Consider the following 13,312-nt stretch of genomic DNA (forward strand, 5'->3'; position numbering starts at 1 on the left):
AAATGTGAAACCAAAATGGCCGTCATTAGCTTTTCTACACATAATGCCATGATGTCACATCATGACATCACAGCATCGTTATCACAACCATGTAATTGTCCTTTAAAATTAATGTTCAAATAAACAAGATGTCATTTAGCACCGACAACAAGTTGAACCACTGTCCAGTAACTTATCCGGAAAACGGTTTTCCCAAACATTGATGCAAGCTCTCGCTGGTGTGTGATGTTTCACTGGACGATTAACCTGAAAGGAAAGACATATTCACAGAGACGCCCCCGTACCGCTGTTGTCGTACAGAACAAGATCTACTACTTCGGAAGGAACGACGAAAACAACAACAACATCTATCAGCTTGAGGTTCTCGTCTTCAACACAGTGTCTTTGCGCTGGGCGAAGTTGTCCCTGGAGACAGATGTAAGAGGAGAACGTCCCCTTGTGGTTCCATCTATGAACAACCGTGAGGACTTCACAGCTGTGCTGATAGAAGATACAGTCTACACGTGGGGAAGGTGTCCTGACCTCAACCTGCTTTATGCTTTTGATGTTGACACCCACAGGTGGTTCAAACCCAAGGTTTCTGGGACTTTTCCAAAGAGGAGGTACAACCACTCAGCCTGTGTCTTGGGGAAGGTCATGTATGTCTATGGAGGATACAGTAATAGATACCTCTATTGTGAATACGATAATGACATGCACAAGTTGGACACCACCACAATGGCCTGGACTTTAATTAACACCAGAGGCACTCTGCCACCTGGTTCATATGATCCCTCTGTCACCATCATCGGCACAAAGATGTTTGTATTTGGAGGCTGGACGGGCCAGTGGGGTCAGTACTACAACACCATCAGAGTGTTTGATACAGAGACCAACTGCTGGCTGAGCCAGCCTTCTGCACAGCTTCTTCCAGAAGCACGCAGGGGTCATTCAGCCTTTGTCTACAATGGAGAGCTGTACATATTTGGTGGCTGCAAATCAGACCAGACCTTCAGTGATCTGTGGAAATTCAATCCAGAGACCTTCTCCTGGAAGAAGGTTGAGCCAAAGGGGAAAGGCCCGTCTCAGATGGATTGTAGGTGCTGTTGCATGGTGGGAGATCGTATCATCTTCTTTGGAGGAGGAGACAAAACACCCGATGACCTGGTTGTCTTAGACTTAAGTCCTTGTCTGAAGACGTTATGCAAGCTAACGGTTATTCAGTACGGTTTGCAGCAGTCAGAACTTCCACACAACGTCAGGTGGGAACTGGCGGACATGACTGCCACAAACAGGAACTAAAAAAAGAATATGGCTAACATAAATACTATGATTATTGGCACTGCACTGAGTACTCTTTAGGTGGCAATGTCCTCATCCAAATATCGGTCTTTCGGCATCACAAACAGAAATGAGGACGCGAGAGAGGACGCTGGCGCTGCTTGTTCGCTGCTTCTCCGTCTGTGATTAGACTAGACTAAGTTTAGCGTGATTTTCATATTAGTACAATATTCTTTTTAAACTGTTTTAGCTTTGTCCTCTAAACCTCTATCCAGCCTTTCTTTTTTTCCCCATGGTTGCAAAAAAAGTAAGAAACATCCGACCTACCTGTGTCTGCTACCTGGTGCTATTGCTACCTCCAGCTGTTAACAACTGGGCTCAGGCTGTCCCTGGATCCGTCCTCCTACTGCTCCAGTTGGACCTGTTGCCTGCACCTCTGCTGTGTAGCTATCCGCTCTTCCGAACCACCGGATAATCCACTCCTCCACGGCCACTGTGAGCCTCCCCGCTGTCACAGTACAGTTAGCCCCTGTGGCTGGGACCATTGCCTTTTGGTGAGCCTACCGTCCTATGAGAGGTATCCCCCCGGACAGTTTTCCCACTCTCCGCGGTGCAGTGAGCCTTCGCGCTGGGACTGCTGCCTACTCATAGCTGCCGCTAGCCGGCGTAGTCGGCCAACCCGCCTTCACTCGCTGCTAGCCTGGGGTGGCAAACGGACTGGTAAGATCCACAGCGCCCTGCTGTTCGGCATGCTTGGGATTGTCCTCCTCTGCCTGCTAGCATTCCGGCCACGGGTGCACAGCGTACTACCGCCCGCCAAAGACGCTGGGTACTCGGATAGCATTGCTGTGTTACCCCCGAGCATAGCGGAGTTACCAGTTAGCTTCAGGCTAGCGTTTAGCAGCGCTGAGGCGTCGCTAACTTCCACCCTCAACAACATGCAGATCTGCTACTCCTCCTCTGAACTCCACCAACTTCATATTCCTATCACTCCTGGTCATATTGCCATATCCACAATCCAAAAACACGGACTTCTCCGCCGGCCCCGCTATATTCACCGCAGCTGCCGGCGAAAGTTAGTTTTCCATTCCAAAAATTCCATCCCCGCACTGTGGTCCACCCGGTGCCCAGCTGTGACGTCACGACGTCATCACAACAAACAGCACGTGCACCCGGACTGTCTGAGAGCCCTAGCCAAAGTCTCTCACTCCACCACAAACCCCTCTCAACTCAGCTGTGCACTTTTTAACACCCGCTCACTTAACCATAAGGAACTCATCATCAGTGAATTCATTAAAGACAATAACCTGGACTTCATTTTTCTTACTGAAACCTGGCAACAACCCCTGGACTATCTTTCCCTAAACAAAGCAACTCCCCCTGGTTATTCATACATGGATAAACCTCGTCTGAATGGGAAAACTGGCGGTGGCATTGCCGTCATACACCGCTATGAGATAAAAAACAACTTCAATTCCCATCCAGGCCCCCACCTCATTCGAATCCCTCTGCCTCAAACTATCCGGTCCCAAACCCCTGGCTATTGCTGTCATCTACCGCCCCCCCCAAACCTAACCCCACCTTTCTCTCTGACCTGTCGGAATTCCTCACCCAGCTCTGTGCCATATCCCCATCCGTACTTCTGCTTGGTGACTTTAACATCCACATGGACTCCATAAACTGCACAACAGCATCCGACCTTCTGGAAACTCTGGCATTTTTTAACATCATTTTAACACATCATTTAACACAACACATTGACTTCCCCACCCACAATAAAGGCCATACCTTGGACCTGGTCTGCTCCTCTGGCGCCACCATCAGCCATATATCTGGCACCGACCTCACCTCCTCTGTGTCCGACCACCTGGCCATCACCTTCCACATGGACACCCCCTCCCCCCTCGAAAAGCAGAATCGCACCATCACCTTCCGGAACCTCAAGTCCATACGCTCATCTTCCCTCTCCTCATCCCTTTCCAACACCATCTCCGATTCCTCCTTTGCTCTGACAGTTTCCCCCACCGATCTGGTTAACATTTACAACGACTCACTCTCCTCCTGCCTAGACCAGCTTGCACCCACACAAACACGCTCTGTCTCCTTCACTCACACTGCCCCATGGTACACAGATGAGCTACACCTTCTAAAAAAAAAGGGCCGTCAGCTTGAAAGGCTCTCCAAGAAAACCGGTCTCACCATTCACAAGGACATCTACACACCTGCAGCTCTACACAAACACCCTCAACTCCACCCGCTCTGCATATTTTTCTGGAATCATCCAGTCCGGTAACGGCAACCCAAAAATCCTTTTCTCCACAATCAATAAACTCCTCAAACCCATGGACACCATCTCACGCTCCTTCACTGTCGATAAATGCAATAACTTCCTCTCATTTTTCCATGACAAAATCAACTCCATTCATAACCAGCTGACCATCTCTCCCCCCCCGGACCTCAACCTGACCCCCCCTCAACTCCCCACTCACTCCTTCTCCACATTCCTCGACATAACCCCATCTGACCTCTCCTCTGTTATAATGAGCATGAAGTCCTCAACCTGCTCACTGGACCCCCTCCCCACTTCCCTCCTCAAGGACTGCCTCCCCACTCTCTCCCAACTCATTACCAAAACTGTCAATGCCTCTCTCTCCTCTGGTTCTGTCCCCGCTCCCCTAAAGCTTGCCACCGTCACACCCATTCTCAAAAAACCTGGTCTCGACCCCGACTCCCCCAACAACTACCGGCCCATATCCAACCTACCTTTTCTGTCAAAGATCCTGGAACGCGTTGTCGCCACTCAAATCACCACCTACCTTGAATCCAATAACCTCTTCGAAAATGTCCAATCCGGCTTCCGTTCCAAACACAGTACAGAGACTTCCCTCATCAAAGTCACCAACGACCTCCTGCTCTCCTGCGACTCCGGTTCACTCAATATCCTCATCCTCCTTGACCTCAGTGCTGCTTTTGACACCATCAACCACTCCATACTCCTCTCACGCCTCAAAACCACCCTCGGAATCACCGGTACTGTCCTCTCCCGGTTTACATCCTACCTCTCCGACAGACATCATTTCATTTCCATAAATAACTCCAAATCCACCACGACCTCTGTCACCCACGGTGTCCCCCAGGGCTCAGTGCTTGGCCCCCTCCTGTTTATTCTCTACATCCTCCCCCTCGGACAAATCCTACGTCACCACGGCCTCAGTTTCCACTGCTACGCAGATGACACACAGCTCTATCTCCCCTCCAAAACCATCACTGCTACCACCATCTCCACCCTCACCTCCTGTTTGACTGACATAAAGTCCTGGATGCAAAAAAACTTCCTCAAACTCAATTGCAATGAATCTGAAATTCTTATCATCGGACCAGATGCCCTCACACGCCCCACTCATAACTTCTCCCTCAATATTGACGGCTGCACTGTCACCCCCTCCACCAAAGTCCGAAACCTTGGTGTCATCCTGGATCCTACCCTCTCCTTCCAATCCCACGTCAATCACATCACAAAAACAGCCTCCTATCACCTCAGAAATATCGCCCGCCTCCGTCCCACTCTATCCCAAACTGCTGCAGAAACACTCATCCACGCATTCATCACTTCCAGACTCGACTACTGCAATAGTCTCCTCTACGGTGCCACCGCAAAAACTCTCAAAAAACTTCGATATGTTCAAAAGTCTGCTGCCTGCCTCCTCACCAGAACCAGATCCAGAGACCACATCACCCCAGTCCTCCATGACCTTCATTGGCTCCCAGTAAAACACAGAATTGATTTCAAAATACTCATCACCACCTACAAAGCCCTCAATAACCAGGCCCCCCCGCTACCTCTCTGACCTCCTCCAACGCCACGCCCCCTCCAGCTCCCTCAGGTCTGGCGACGCAAACCTCCTGGACTTCCCCCAAAAAATAAAAAAACGCACCTGGGGTGACAGGGCATTTTCAGTTGCGGCCCCCACCCTTTGGAACCCACTCCCAGCTCACATCAAAGCCGTCCCCACTCTTGCCGTGTTCAAAGCCTCCCTCAAAACCCACCTCTTTAGACTCGCTTTCCCTGCCTAAACCAAACCTCACTTTCTTCCTCTAAGTCTTAGCCTTTTGTTGTTTGTTTGTTTTGTTTTTTAGCCTTTTTAATGTTTTCTTTTCTCCTAATAAAATTGTTTTGAAGCTGTTTTGTAAAGCGACTTTGGGTACTAGAAAAGAGCTATATAAGTCTGATATATTTTACTCTCTCAGCTCAGTGGCCTTGTGGTTAGAGCAGGGGTGTCGAACTCATTTTGGTGTCCGGGCAAGATTGGTCAAATGGTGACTTGAGGTGGGCAGGAACCAGTTGCGGACGCACATGCGCGCTCACACGCATTCAGTTATACAGCATTGTTTTTCAATCTGTTGTCTTGTCTTGTTATTATTATTATTATTATTATAAACCATTTTAAGTACAATAATTCAATTTGAAGTTAAACAATACCTGGTAATGTGTGTGGGTGGTTAAATAATTACATTTATAGAACAGTGGTGTAAAGTAACTAATTACATTTACTCAAGTACTGTACCTAAAGATTTGAGTTTTACTTTACTAGAGTATTTCCAATTTCCAGAACTTTTACTTCTACTCCACTCAGTCACTGCTATAACTACAGTATATCACTTTAAAAAATGTTTTATGAAGATTAGCTACTTTAATTATTTACATTAAAATCAAACAATGCAATTTGTAATGAGCCCATCCATTTGAAATACAACAATTAAATTCATTACCTGGTAATGTGTGAGGTAATGTGTGTGGTTATGATAATGTTCTCATCAGAACGGCCAATAACATTTACATTTTTTGTTTCTGTTAGCTAATGTGTGCCCATTGTTCTCAGGTTTCAGCTATAGATCACTGTACACAACATTCTTTTTATGCAGGCATACCTTCAACAAGGAAACTATATTATATATATATATATATATATATATAGACATAAAAAAGTTAGAGAACCACATATTATAGCAACATGTGTTTCAGAAAACTGTTAGGATTTAGGAGACATTTGTAAAGATTTCCATGATTTTTCAAAAATAGCAGATCTACAAGCTCATAGTGCGAGCTCCTCCTTTCCTTTCTTCGTGTGTGTGTGTGTGTGTGTGTGTGTGTGTGTGTGTGTGTGTGTGTGTGTGTGTGTGTGTGTGTGTGTGTGTGTGTGTGTCTGTCTGACAGAGAGAGAGAGAGAGTGTGTGTGTGTGTGTGTGTCTGTCTGACAGAGAGAGAGAGAGAGAGAGAGAGAGAGAGAGAGAGAGTGTGTGTGTGTGTGTGTGTCTGTCTGACAGAGAGAGAGAGAGAGAGAGTGTGTGTGTGTGTGTGTCTGTCAGAGAGAGAGAGAGAGAGAGAATACTAGCTAGTTGAATAGACGGTTAACGAGCCAATCAGCCAGAACAGTCCACAGCTGGCTGTGGAATGTTGGCTGACTACCGGGCCATCAGAGGTACTTGCTGCAGCCAGTGGGGGAGGGGGGAGAGCTGCTTGGACGCTCAGCAAGGCAACGTGTAAACTCCGACTCTGTCTGTTAGAGGTAGTATCAATTCACTATTTGTAAAAGTATTTCGCGGGCCGCACTGGACCTTTCCGCGGGCCGCAAAATGCCCGCGGGCCGCGAGTTTGACACCCCTGGGTTAGAGTGTCCGCCCTGTGACTGGGAGGTCGGGGTTCGATCCTGGGCCAAAGGGTGCTCTAAGAATGGGACCCAATTCAATTCAATTCAAAGGGCTTTATTGGCATGAGAAAACATACGTTTACATTGCCAAAGCAGAAAGCATAATACAATAATACAGCAATACAATCAAAACAAAAAATAAGTACATTTGAAAGTCAGAATCTTCGATAGGTCAATTTCTATGTACCAAGATCACTGGGTGCAGGTATAGTGCCGGAATATACACAATGATTAGTCTTTAGGGTGGTTGTGTTCCGTTTGATATCCTTTTCCTATCACAGCAACTCACGAATCTTGCTGCTGTGTTTGCACATTGTTGTACTTCGCCCAGCAGGTATGGGAGTTTTTTGTCATTGGTCATGTTTTCAAAATCTCCGTGTGTGGTTGTAATCCCAGGGATCCCAGGGACCCACCCTCCCTGCTTGGCACTCAGCATCAAGGGTTGGATTGGGGGTAAGTCCTTGTGACATACTAGTGTCATGTCTAGGGGGAGTAGGCTACTTGTACATCAAGCTGCCTCACGCTAAAGAAACAGGAGATAGGCTCCTGACCTATGGCCTCAGCGCTCTGCAAGGCTTACTTACTGAGTACTCTGACAGGTACAATGGGTACAGCAGGACACTCCAGTGTGGTCCAAGAACACATGGTTCCTTGAGGGGGTTCCAAATGGACCCTTATGGGTGTATAACTCTGAGAGGGTACAAATGGAACCAGATGGACCCTTACAGGTCCATTTGGTTCCATGCGTACACTCTCAGAGTTCTGGGGCTCCTTGAAATTAAGACGTTTGAGAACCACTGTGCTACACTAAATGGAACAGAGCCTTCATTAGTATCATTGGAAGGAAGTAAGGAATAGGGCCAGTTTCTTTCCAATATGGCTGCTGTGCCTAGAGCCTATATTCCAGGAATGTGTGTATAAGTGCACTGGTTCTCTAGTGCACGTCGGGTCTGGCGACCACCAGGGGTCCTAAATGGACCCCTTGTGGGTCTGAAACTCTGCAAATGGAAATGAAACTTATATTAATGACAGCCAGTCAAATGAATGACAGTCTGTCCATCTATAGCCGGGTACCAGAGATCAAAATTGTTTCAAATTGGGGGTTTTTGAAATAATTTTTTTTTAGAATCACTCTCAGAGTTACAGGCCCGTAGGGGTCCATTTGGACCCCCTGGTGCTCGCCAGACCCAACGTTGAGAAACAGTGCATTAACTTGTTCAGTGCCAGACGTGTTTCTGGCTGTGTGGTCCCAGTGCCAGGATTTTGCTATTTTCTTACCTTTTCAAGTAGTCACAGACTATTCATCTCCAGTATGATTGTTCCCCTGATGGTTGCTAATCACTGAGAGTTTTCAGGTGTGGTTTAACAAATGTCAACGAGGTCGTCGCAACCTCGTTGACATTTGTTGTTTGATGTTTGAAAATAGCAGATTTCACTCAAAAATACATGGTAAAACACAGGAAAAATATGATTTTTTTCTCCGTTAATTTTTGTGAATGGAGCAGATAGCGTTATCTCCTAGTTCCAATTTCTTTTTAAAGAGACTTCAAAAGACATCATTGGCACTCAGGACTTACTATAACACAGCCGTCAAAAGACATCATTGGCACACAATGAGTTATCATGTCTGTCTCTCGATATGCCCTAATATGGAGATGAGTGATGATGTCATAATAACTGACAAACAAATCTAAAACCAAAATGTCCATCATTAGCTATTCTATACATAATGCCATGATGTCACGCCATGACATCATAGCATCGTTATCACAACCACGTAATTGTCCTTTAAAATGAATTTTCAAATAAACAAGATGTCATTTAGCACCGACAAGAAGTTGAACCTCCGTCCAGTAACTTATCCGGAAAACTGTTTTGCCAAACATTGATTCAAGCTCTTGCTGGTGTGTGAAATGTTTCACTGGACAATTGATCTGAAAGGAGGAACAGATTCCTGGAGACCCCCCCGTACCGCTGTGGTCGTACAGAACAAGATCTACTCCTTCGGAAGGAACGACGAAAACAGCAACAACGACATCTATCAGCTTGAGGTTCTCGTCTTCAACACAGTGTCTTTGCACTGGGCGAAGTTACCCACCGAGACAGATGGAAGAGGAGAACGTCCCCTTGAGGTTCCATCCATGCACAGGCGTGAGGGCTACACAGCTGTGCTGATAGAAGAGCTCGTCTACACGTGGGGAACGTGTCCTCGCCACAACCTGCTTTATGCCTTTGATGTCGACACCCACAGGTGGTTCAAACCCAAGGTTTCTGGGACTTTTCCAGAGAGGAGGTACAACCACTCAGCCTGTGTCTTGGGGAAGGTCATGTATGTCTATGGAGGATACAATATAATATACAATATTACTGATTACACTAATGACATGCACAAGTTGGACACCACCACAATGGTCTGGTCTTTAATTAACACCAGAGGCACTCTGCCACCTGCTTTTTATGATCCCTCAGTCACCATCATCGGGACAAAGATGTTTGTATTTGGAGGCTTGTGTGTCGGTGGGTTGGCTCAGTGCTCCAACATCATCAGAGTGTTTGACACAGAGACCAACTGCTGGCTGAGCAAGGCTTCTGCACAGCTTCTTCCAAAACGACGCTACGGTCATTCAGCCTTTGTCTACAATGGAGAGCTGTACATATTTGGTGGCTGGAACTCTAAACAGAAATTCACTGATCTGTGGAAATTTAATCCAGAGACCTTCTCCTGGAAGAAGGTTGAGCCAAAGGGGAAAGGCCCGTCTCAGATGGATCGTACATGCTGTTGCATGGTGGGAGATCGTATCATCATCTCTGCAAGAGGAGACAAAACACCCGATGACATGGTTTTCTTAGACTTAAGTCCTAGTCTGAAGACATTATGCAAGCTAGCAGTTATTCAGTACGGTGTGCAGCAGTCAGGACTCCCACACAACATCAGGTGGGAACTGGCGGCCATGACTGCCACAAACAGGAACTAAAAAAATAATATGGCTAACATGACTATGATTATTGGTACCGCACTGTCGGGGTTCGATCCTGGGCCGGGTCATACTAAAGACTCTTAAGAATGGGTCCCAATGCCTCCCTGCTTGGCACTCAGCATCAAGGGTTGGATTGGGGTCCCTGCGACATACTAGCGTCATGTCCAGGGGGTATACTTTTACATCAAGCTGCCTCACGCTAAGGAAACAGGAGATCCTGCCCTATGGCCTCAGCGCTCTGCAAGGCTTACTTACTGAGTACTCTGACAGGTACAATGGGTACAGCAGGACCGAAGGGCTTTTTTTCTTTCCCCAATTTAGTCGTTATGCCAAACGATTCCTCTCCACACACCTGCCAGTGAGGTGCCCCACCGGGAGGACGTAGAGCTTTTTTCGTCCTACTCCTCCCGCCCAACACTCCCTGCGGACAGAATCCGCACCCAGCCCGTAGGAGTACCTGCAGTGACAAGTATCTGACATATCTACAAACGAAAAAAATAATAACTAGAAAATGTGCTCCTCGGAGCACAAGTCTCCGCCAGCAGACCTGTGCTATCGTTTTTTGTCATTTAGGGATTCTTTGTCTCTGTTTCTTAGCTTTGGCCTTCTGCGCCTTTGCTTCTTCATCAGGTTTCAGACGATGATTTACTGCTTCTTCAGTTTGCGTAATGGGAGTTTCATTGTGTGATCTCAGCTGTGATCTCTGTTTGTACTGGATAGTACTGTTCCTGTCTAAGCTATTTATATATTTATATTACATGAAACTTGACCAATGTTAGGTGTTCTCAGAGGGACACACACACGCACGGACGGGTGATTTGTACTGGAAGGTACTGTTCCAATCAAGACTGATTGATCCTGTCTTACCTCACTTCAAAAATGGCATTTTGAAGTGACACACCTATTTATAGGATTTTATTTTGTCATGCGTCCCTCTAGCCAATCAAAAGCATTGGTGTCAACATATTGACACGTGTCACGTGGAGCTTGACCAATGTTAGCTTGGCTAGGAGGGAGGTGAACACACAGCGGGACGAAGCGAAAACATACTCTCCGCCTCCGGCGGAGACAATTATGAAGGTATTTTGAAAAAAGTTAGATAATTCAAGAAAATCTATTATTATATACATTGTTTTCCCTTCCTAACTGCTGTGAATGGGATCAGTAAAGGTCTGTATCTATAGCATACATGGGCGACATGTGGCACGAGGCCCGCATCCGGCCCTTTGACCACATCAATCCGGCCCTTGAAGTCCTCAAAGAAAAACTAAATGACCCCCCCCTCCAAACAAATACATAACAAACTCTACATTCTAAAAGTCAGCATTCCATATTCCATCCGTATGTACTCCATGTGTGAGTCCATATATATTAATTTATTGTTCTTGTTCTTGTTCTTGTTCTTATTATTCACTTCATATTTAGTGGTTAATGTATGTTTTATAGTTCGGGGATGAACTATAGCAGCAGTAGATACAGTCTACAGTACTCTCAGTGAATACTATCTTGACTATAGTTTGCAGAGTCTGTTTGAATGTCTGACGTTTTCAGTTCGTATTTGTACACACACACACAAACGGTCACAGAGAGAAGCAGCTGGTCATCATCATCATCATTTCTACAGCCGTGGAGCCCCAGCAAACACAAACACGCACACACACACACACACACACACACACACACACACACACACACACACACACACACACACACGGTCCACGTACGTGGCCGCGCATTTTTATTTAATAATTTGTTTACATCTCATTTTGTGCTGCAGATACAAAAAAAAAGAAGTTTTGATCGGGGCATAAAACAGCTTGCCGCAAGCTGGTACAATTATGACTGTGTCATTTCTTGTTTGATATTATACTGTTTAGACTGATGAAAGGTTCTTGGTTTACCTATGATCCTAGTTGACTATTTCTTTGCATTTGATTTTTTTACCTCATGTTTAGTGTCAGCTAAATGCCTACATTGTTATCTGTAATTGTTAAATGCATAAACCTAATTTCACTGTATATGCAAATAGTGACAAATAATACAAAAGGCTGTATCATTATTATTATCATTATTGTTTAAGAAGTAGGGAAAATAGCAGGTCTGCAAGCTCGCAACGTGGCACAAAGTGACGCGTTGTGAGCTTGTAGATCTGCCATTTGCAGTGGTTTGGGTCCCGGGCAAACTCATTTCTCTTCTGGGTCTTGTGCTGGAAAGTTTGGGAACCTAGGGCCCGGGATAATGGGTCATAGGGCCCCAAAGATCATAGGAGGGATGGTGGGTCTGAGATGATTAATTCACATAAATATCGTTCGCTCAGACAAATATTTGGGAGTGGAAGTCCTTCACAATAAATATGTCATATTTATTGTGAATAAATATGACATATTTATTGTGAATAAATATGACATATTTATTGTGAATAAATATTTGCCTCTGAGATGTAATGGAGTAGAAGTGAAAGTACAGAAAATTGGAAATACTCCAGTAAAGTAAAAATACCTCAAAATTGTACTTAAGTACAGTACTTGAGTACATGTACTTAGTTACTTTACACAACTGATTGTGACACACACGCACGTGCACGCTCGCTCGCACGTGTGTGTGTGTGTGCGTGTGTGCGTGTGTGCGTGCGTGCGTGCGTGCGTGCGTGCGTGCGTGCGTGCGTGCGTGCGTGCGTGCGTGCGTGCGTGCGTGCGTGCGTGCGTGCGTGCGTGCGTGCGTGCAAGCGTGCGTGCGTGCGTGTGTGCAGGGCTGAACATAAGAATCTCTCTCCTGCTTGCAGAGAAGATTAATGACACGTGTGGCTGAGTTAATGTTTTGGACTGTGTCTGTCTGTCTGTCTGTCTGTCTGCATACAGCCTCGATACAACAAGAGGATGTTAGTGGGCCAACAGGATGCAAGGGGAAAGGATGTGTGTGTGTGTGTGTGTGTGTGTGTGTACTACTTATTGTTATGGACAGGCCTCAACAGGACAAGAAACAGGAAGTGCTGTAGACATAACTCTGTCTGTCTTTCTGTCTGTCTGTATTTATTATCATTTGTAGAGGTGTGAGACAGTTGTCTGCTGGATTTAGATGCAGCTGTGATGGCCCTCTAGCCTGGCCCTTGGTGTCTGTGTCTGTGTGTGTGTGTGTGTGTGTGTGTGTGTGCGCGTGCGCGTGTGCGTGTGCGTGTGCGTGAGTGCGCGTGCGTGCGTGCGTGCGTGCGTGCGTGCGTGTGCGCGCTTGCGTGAATTGTATAATTTTAATGAGACATATAAAACAAATTATAATTGAACTGGAACATCTAACGTTGAAGAGACAGAAGTCATTCAGGATAAACAGATGAACTTGGTAGTGATGAAACAGGAAAAATGTTGTGTGTCA

General features: G+C 46.1%; 1 protein-coding gene across 1 annotated transcript in view; it reads left to right on the forward strand.

Annotated features, from left to right (window-relative positions):
• Nucleotides 1-13,312, forward strand: part of LOC308086756 (paralemmin-1-like) — a gene marked incomplete at its 3' end in the record, with an annotated part of 61,606 nt that overhangs the window by 35,804 nt on the left and 12,490 nt on the right. The window lies entirely within an intron of this gene.

Source organism: Gymnoscopelus braueri, assembly GCF_963280865.1.
Source record: "Gymnoscopelus braueri genome assembly, chromosome: 6".
Taxonomy (NCBI): Eukaryota; Metazoa; Chordata; class Actinopteri; order Myctophiformes; family Myctophidae; genus Gymnoscopelus; species Gymnoscopelus braueri.